The following is an 8,790-nucleotide window of genomic DNA, read 5'->3' on the forward strand; positions in this document are numbered from 1 at the left end:
TTAGCTATTCCTTTCCAATGTGTAAAAAAAGATCCCAGATATTACAGATTGAAAAAGCTATTGAATTCCTATATAAAAGATTAAATTGTTTTGTGACTTAGAATCTCAGCCTTCAAACAGCACTAACAGTGGCAGCTCCTCTGAATCAGATTCTTTAGAAATCCATGATGAGCTAAATCTCTTGATTCTTGGTTTCCAGACAAAAATTGCATTACTGAAAAAATTGTGTTGAAAACGTAGGTCCACTTCCAAGTGTGTCTGTTCTTCTGTGTATTTCATTACTTTTTTCCTAAAGTATAGAATTTGATAAATGCAGCCACTTGTGAATACTCTAAAATATTCGAGGTATTTTGTGACATACAATAGCTAAGGCGAGGAATATATTGTATGCCATACATAACTGTACTTCTGTTCTTTTTTTGGAGGTTCGTTTTGGTTTTATATTGGAAATAGAAACTCTATATTAAAGGCTTCTGTTTCCCTCTATTTTTTTGTAGCATGCCTTTGAAAGAAGGAGATGGAGAAAAAAACAGGCTTGGAAGGAACCCTAAAATGTACAGGGGTGAAGTGAATGGTATTGATATTTTTCTTTTAGTTCTACTTCTCAACTCCTAGTATGGAGAACTTCTATTACACAACAGATACAAATGCTGTAATAACTTAAGAAAATTAAGGAACCTTAATTGTTAAAAATGCTTTCCCCTCAATCATGCCTGGACCCTGCTGCTATGTCTGTAGTATTAATAAACAGGGTGAGGGCATATATGCTCAAGAACTACTAGCAAGCAATCCCCTGTAAATGTGATTTGCTAGCACATAAGCTTCTATGCTTTCAGTCCTTTCTAACTAAGGCTCTGTCAAAAAATATTTAGGTGCTGTCTAGGAAATACCGCTGGACAGAGACTGTTCTCTGCTAGGCAGTAAGCAAGAGGCTATCTGGTGTGGGAATGAGAAATTATTTTAGTTTTATGGGTGTGTTCGCTGCTCACATCAGGGCCAGTAGGCCAGCCCTTATCCTATTTATTTATTCATATAGATGTAGCCTCAGGGTTTGCCCTAGATGATTGCTAGCCAGAGGATAACCAAATAAAAGAGCATCACTTTAATGGGAGTGCCATTGCTTTAATGGGACCTGTTTGTTATCTGCAATTCTCCTTAAGTTTGCAGAAAAGCCTAAAGGAGGAAACAAGCTTGTCCTAGCAAAGGAGGATAAACTGCTCAGTGAAAGAATTGGAAAAAAAGACTTGGAAAAAAAAGAATTGGAAAAAAAAGATTTGGAAAGTTATGAAAGACATAACAAGGCAAATTTAGAATATGTCTTTAAATAACTCCTTAAGGTCTGCTCACGGTTGAGCATAAGGATTTCCTAGTGTATATGTTAGCCATAGAGGAAACAATTCAGCTACAGCCCATCCAGAGTATTGCCTTTTGAAATCAGTTCCAAGATTCCCTAGGGATGGGAAAACACTACCATTTCTCCCAAGCCTCCACAGTGCTGCAGCCTTGAGCAATTTTATTTCCCTCTGGTACAAATGTATCCTCTTTCTCTCTTTTTTTTTTTCTATGCTATTATTCTCAGCCTGATGTATCTGCTGTTCAGAGGAAATCCATCAAATAGACCTCACCTTACTTTCAGGGAGGTTGTTTGATTTCTACTGTATTATTTATTTGCATGTTGCTTCTAGCTTAAATGATCTTCTAGTTAACAAACTGTTTTCAAAACTCCTATAATATTTTATGAATATACCTAAAGAAGTATTTTTATATATGTGTGTGTATGTGTATATACAGACATGACCTAAACTGCCATTCCTAAACTTTTGTTTACATCTTCACAGCATGAACTATGGTGTGCCAAGCAAGGGGTCACACTGACTGTGCCACAGTTTCTTTTCTACTCATCCAAAGGGCCATAATTGTTGTCATCCAACTAGAAATCAGCTGGATAATACACCTGGATCCACTAGCTGGGAAATGTTCCTAGGTTTGTCAATTTAGACAAGTTCTTAATAATACAAATGACATTGACAGTATAGGTGAAAAATCTGACATTTTAGAATGTTTTGCCTCCTCCTGCATGCCTTTTGTAACTTTTTTGTAATCTTCTGCCACTGTGGCAACAGATTATAAAAATGACAATATAAACATTAATTTTAATACTAAATATTAAATTTTAATAGCTCTAATGATGCTAAGGTTCTTTACTGAGCACCAGTACTAATGAAATCTGAAAAAATAAATCTGTTCATCTTCACTGGACACCTAAACGCCTTGAATTTGTTGAAGCAATCCTTCTAAAGCAAGTGCTTAAGTTTCCTGGATAGTCAATAGTAAGAGTTTGTTTCACAAGAGGGTGATTCTGCCTGATTCAGTTTAACAAGCAAAGTTAAGCTAATTGAATTTTCTTACGGTATCTTCAAAAAAACCTAGCCTTCCTCATTGACTGTATGAGGAACTCAGGTAGCCTGAGAGCAGTTCAGTACTTTCCAGGCTAGGATTAATCATACCTAATTTAAACTGTTTAAAAGCTGATTGTCTAGCCTAAGTGTACTGCACACATTTCAACTACGATCAAAAGCAGAGGTGTCTTTTCTAGGATAATTCATCTCATCCTCTAGAATTGTCTGTTAGCTCCACTGATCGTGGATCCCCTACTGCGAAATAAAAAATCGTGGGGGAATGAGTTCAAACACTGCATATATACTTACTTAAAATACTTAATTCTTTACTGTCTGGAAGTGCCTCAGATTGTTCCAACTTATTTTCTTCTAGGCAAATCCACTGAATAAGATGTGGATGCAATTATTGACATTAAGGTTGTTCAGTGAGCACCAGAATCAATTAAAATCTGAAGCTGAACTCTGTCCATCTTTATTAGATATCTTACACTTAAGTTTCATGTGTTTGTAGAAGCAGATCTTCTCAAAAAGTACCTAAGTTTCCTGGAGAGAGAACAGCACTACTAGTTACGGCTATTCAACACTACTCACTTTCAGGTCTGAGGGTTTGTCCTTAGCCCTGTATCACTCAGCAGTAAAGACATAGTAAAGACTAGTTTGGGGTAAATAACTCTCAGATGGCCAGTGCTGGTGAGGTAACTCTTATCTAAGCTGTAGGTGGAAGCAAGATGTCCATGTCAGGTAAATTGAGTTCTTATACTGACAAGTTTGTAGCTTGCAGTGAATTGCTAGACCTTAACAAAGCTGTTCATTTGGTTTGATTTGTTTTTACAATTATTTCTCCTCTTCAGTCCTTGGCCTTTATGATGGGCTGAGTTCATGCTGAAGATTTTCTTTTATGTATACTAATATGGTTTTCTCTTCCCAAGTACCTATTTTTATGAAAACTACAAGAGCTTACATATTTTTCATACTTCCAACTCTCTGTCCAAAGTGACTGATCAAGCAGGAAGTAACTGAAATTAAATTAGTAGCATATACATACCATACCCACACAACCAGTGTTGCCACAGAGGTCTTGTTTCCTTAGGGGATCATCTGAAACTGTTTCACTAATGATCACTAAAGGCAACAACAATGTAATGTCCTGTCCCTGGCTTTGGGACAAGAGTTTCAGGTATCTGTGAAGTAATAAGTGTTCTTCCAGGATGCCTTCAGCTTTTATGAGAATGCATGCACAGTTGGCCTGATAATAACTTATTGTTGTGTATCATGCTTACTTACTTCTACTGGTATTTTTATAAACCAGGCTTATTTGGAAGTAATTGATGAAGAAAAATTATTGGAATAATAAAGCATGTTAAACATACAGAAAGACATTAGACATTATATAATAAAATTTTCCAAAAATTATCATAATCCACCTGCACCCTTAGAGTCACAGGGCTAGTTATTCTGAAGGTTTTCTACATACATTCACTTAGGCTAACTGTTTGCAAACTATTACAAGTGAGAGCCCAACAAGGTGATAATAGACTCAAACAGCAGTATATTTTTTCCAAGAGTTACAGCAACATGAAAGCTTTGTAAGTATAGTTGTTTCATGTATCACAAAACACACAAAAGCTTCGAAATGTGCTTTTCTCCCAGATTACCATGCTGAGAGATTACAGACTCTCTTTGAGACCTTTCAGCTTCAGCTAATGTAATTTATACTATTTCATAAGACCAAAGGCAAAAAATGTTGTAACCAGCTAGAAGCAGCAATACCCCAACATAAAGAGAAGGGAAAATAATTTTTTTTGTCTTCATTCCTTGCCATAAAAGTTCTGTCTAAAACAATTCATTTTAAATTCCCTTACTTTCAATTTCATGGTTTCTTTCATGCTATCCTTTATGTCTTGAAGAAAATAATATATATCACTGAAATATTTCTTTAAAACAGCCTTTTATTCCTTTTGGCAGAAATCCATGTTCTAATCGAATTTAAAATAAGATGCACACCAATTTTAAACTTCGTCTTTAAACTGGACAGCTGGGAAATTTTCTGTTTGGATTGTGTTATCTGTCTAATTGAACTGCTTTCTGAGCAATGCAGATTGTGGTGAAAGGTGCCCTCTAGCAAGATGGCATTTCTAATTGACTAATCTGAACTGTAACATTATTGCTGCCTTTCATTTGATTGGGTCATGGTGAGTACATCATGATGCTTCCGATCCTTAGGGAGAGTGGATCACCTCCTAAATTTAGGATGTTATGAATTATGGGCTACAAAAGTGTAGTTTGCATATAAACAACCAGCTGAATTTCTTCCTGACATGGTCTGTTACTACAAAGACATTAGAGATGCTATTTTAAGTCACATGTGCAAGCTGCCTGGAGACTATAATCAGGTTGACTAATCAGGTGGCATGGCAAATTTGGCCTGTCATATGGTACATTGAGTCCACTGTCTTTGTATTCAACTCTAGTATTTTTTACTTACTGAGGAAATAAAATCTCCTTTCTCTTCACTTATGTTTAAATTCTGTTCATCCAGAAAAGTAGGTATACTATTGCACTAAACTAGTCAGTTATGTGTAAGCATCAGATATAGGATAAAACCTTGGAGTTTATCCTATATAAAAACTAGGGGCTCTTATAAGAATTATTATACCGCATCTAGTCTTCTTTCAGAGCCTTGATTAAAGACAGAATGAAGTATGTGTTGCTAATGGTTTGTTGGTTTGTGGCTCATTTGCCAGTTCTCCCTTTCCAAAATATTGCTTGCATATTTTGTAGTCCATGATTATGCAGAAACAAAACCACAGATGTCTGTATTACTGAGGTTTCCCTCTCCTAACTGCATACTCTCTTAAGCACATCCCATGAAAAATCCATGTCTTGCCCATTCATTTCATAATCACTTCAGAGATCTTCTAGAAGCAGCATTTTATGTTGGTTCTTGTGATTCTCCTCTATCTCTTTGACTTCCAAGTTTCATTTCTTTTTTTTCCTGCATTTCTCCTATCTCATTGGCATGTCTGACTCTGGCAACATTGTCAAGACATCCATCCGCTTTTGTTGCTGCGCTTCAGATTTGTTATACAATCACTAGAGTGATTATCCAGTGGGCAAACCTTGGCTTGATGTTTTTCAAAAGGTCAAACTAGTCCCCAGTGGCACAGTCATACCGATGGTAGACACTTTGGAACAAAAAAATTTTGTTGTCATTCTCCAAATATACAATATAAAGACATACAAAATTTAGTTTGGCTTCTATCTAATCAAAATATTTCTGTAGGGAAAGAGAGTTGGGAAGGATAACTAACAGAAGGATGGAATTAGGCAATCCAGCTGTAGCAGTCTAAATCTGTTGCTGGCCTATACTAGTTGTCCAGGTTTCTTAGTGTAGAAAGCCAGGAACCTCTAAGGATGATGCATGCCAGTTATCCTTCGCAGACAGGAGCCATCCATTTGAAGCACCATCACTGTCTACAAAGGGAACTAGCCTATAATTCTAGTTGCATCTGCAATGTTAAAATGATGTTCTGCTTCAAGATCCAGTAGAGAAAAGGCTAACTATTCAAGACAGCTTCTACAAATCGCTGGAAAAAAAGTAAAGGGAAGGGATTTCAAGTTACGTTGAAGTTACAAAGGAAGGTTGCTTTATCAAATAATTTCAGAACTCAGGTATCTCTTACTGAGTTAGGAAAGTGTATTTTATCACTGTCCAGAAACAGGCTAGAGTGGGAGTAATGATAGAGCAACTGCTATGCTGACAAGATGTTGTTGCATTATTCAAGGTGCTTGAGTGTATTTAATCACACTTTTCTCATAATTTGATGTTTGCTAAGGACCTAGCCATATACTCTTAAATATTAATATAAATACTGTTGTTCTATATAAATATTGCTCTTCTTTCCATTCAGGTGCTATTATTCTCTTGAATTTCAAAATAATCTTAAAATACATTTTGCTTTCCCTAGCCTGAACAGCACAGCTGAAAGAAAGGAATGAAAGGAAGTAGAAGTAGGGGTGAAAGGACAAGCTTGTTGCTACTACAGTTACCCTCATCTGATGTTACAATTGCAGGTTAGTAACATGCTGAATTTTTCACAATACTGTCCCTGATAACTATAAAGAAAATATCTTATTTTTATGAGAATGAAGTTCTTTTTTTCAGAACAATTTCTGCCAAGTTCTGTCATATCATATCTTCACAATCATTCAAGTTACAAAGCTACATATTTCCTTGCTTTAAGTGAAGATCTTTGCTCACATCAAAGTTCTTCACAACTGATCATAAAATGAACACTGGTAAGCCACCAGAAGGTCATTATTTCTGCCTCTGCTCCTTTCTGCTAACATACCTTGTGCCTCTGTATCTCCTTTTTACAGAAACATCCTGTATGTGTAGTCCCAGACTGAAACTGTGGAGGTATACTTTGACACAATTCAATATTCTTCTTTGAACTTTTAAAACTATACCATTTTCTCACTTCAGTTTGAAGTTCTTCAAAACTCTTCTATATGCAGACAATAAATACACCGACATAGCGGTAAAAATCCTGTTGTTCCAAACTCTAGAGACATAAAGTCTGAAGAAAGATCTAGTGAAATGGGAATGTAGACACTTAGGAACTTGGAAGTTGTGTCATGTTTAGACAGAGTTCAGATCAAGTATAGTATGTATATGCCAAAGTATAAAACAGTGTTGTTCAACAGGTGTGTGGGAGGAGTTTCAAGATCCATGATATATCAAGTATTGTGAATGCCTACATACGGTGTTAACCTCTGTGTGATCAAAGGTACCTGTGGTTTGCAGGCACGAAAGCTACTGTTTTGGATGAGACTTTGGTGGCTGATCTGTAGATATAGGAATGCATACTATTTTGAGTGGAAAACAGAATGAAACATCTTGCCAGTACATAGTAAATACAACTCAGGTAGTTTTAGGTATCTATAATACCTAAACTTGAGCTGGTCAGTGTAGACTTCTTTTATACTTAAAGGAAAGGAAAAGGCACTTTTAGGAATTTATTATGTATTCCCATAGGTAAAAAGTTCACTCTAGAAGAAACTGTTCTCTACCGTGATAGCCTAGATGGCTATGTCAAGTGTAGATTCTAAAGTTTAAATATATGTATTTACTAAGGTGAATCCTAGCAACAGTGTTGAACTCGACTTCACCTGTGGCCAAAAAAAGGTCTTCACTTATACTGGCTGATCACCTGACAATAACTAAACACTGGAATTATTTCTCAGTTAGTGACAGAGAAGTAAATCAGTTTGAATTCACATTAATTCATTGGTTATTTTTTGGTTCAGAAAACATTTCATAGGATTTTTGTTTTGCTTTGTTTTCTTGGGGTTTGGGGGTTTTCGGGGGGGGGTGTGTTTCTTTAGTGGGGTGTTTGTTTATGTTTTTCTTTTTTTGTCTAGTTTTTGGTATGAATATGGGTAGTTAGGCTATATTAAAAAAAAAACAAATTCAGCATGTTTACAGTAAATAAGCTTCGTAAAAATATTAGAAGGTAGAGATAAATGCTACAGTTTTAGAAAAAAACTTGAGGTTAATTCTGCACAGGGTGGAAAAACATCACGACAAAAAAATACTGGAATTTAGAAAAAAGGAACCATTCTGTAAAATCCACAGACTATAGTGCTTCCCAATTTGTGCAGCAGGATAAAAAATGGGCCATATAGGATTCATTGAGTATTCAAGATCCACATCTAAAAAGTAACTTTACATGACAAAACTTAATGTCTTTCTGTCTAACTGTGAAATGATATTGAATGTATTAAGCCAGGCTCCCTTGGTGTCAATCAGAGTGATGCACAGTCCTATGAATGAGTTAAACTATCTTGTACACTGAGGGGACATTTTGACAACAGATGTGGAGGTGTCTTATACCAGCACCATTCAGTTATGTGACAGTTCTTTTCTTTTTCCTTCATTTTTTTTTCCTACCCAGAAAGCTGAGTATTACATTCTTATTAGACTTAAGAACACAAGTCTCTCACACCGTCTAGTCTGTCATGACTGACTAGTGGTACAGTAACTTAGCATTAAGTAAAAGGCAGGAATCCAGCAACCATACTGAATGATAGAAGTCATGCTTGCAATTATTGCAGTTAAGTATAATGTCATCCATCCATGTAAGTGTTCTTCTATGTTCTCCATGTAGCTGTGGAGACACTTTGAATCTTAAATGGCTGTAGGCAAGATAAGTGACTGAAGATTTGCTCTGAATTTCAGTATTTTCAAGTTGAAGTTTCAGAACTTCAGCCACAAGACCATATCTGGCAGCAAAATGAAGATCCATTTTTGGATTTCACCTTTGTCTCTCATGGTGTTTGCAAGAACTCTATTTTATTATGTCTTGTTCCAAGCCAATAAAGACAGGAT

The 8,790-nt window shown here is 36.0% G+C and overlaps 1 long non-coding RNA gene across 1 annotated transcript; it reads left to right on the forward strand.

The window, feature by feature from the left end:
- Positions 1-500: 500 nt before the first annotated feature.
- LOC113993222 lies at positions 501-6,392 on the forward strand. The gene is made up of 3 exons (XR_003542547.2): positions 501-574; positions 1,839-1,984; positions 6,368-6,392. It is a non-coding gene; the product is annotated as an uncharacterized LOC113993222 (long non-coding RNA).
- The last annotated feature ends 2,398 nt before the right edge of the window (positions 6,393-8,790 follow it).

The sequence above is a fragment of the Pipra filicauda genome, unplaced genomic scaffold (genome assembly GCF_003945595.2).
Source record: "Pipra filicauda isolate LSUMZ 115617 unplaced genomic scaffold, ASM394559v2 scaffold24_size8852520_pilon, whole genome shotgun sequence".
Taxonomy (NCBI): domain Eukaryota; kingdom Metazoa; phylum Chordata; class Aves; order Passeriformes; family Pipridae; genus Pipra; species Pipra filicauda.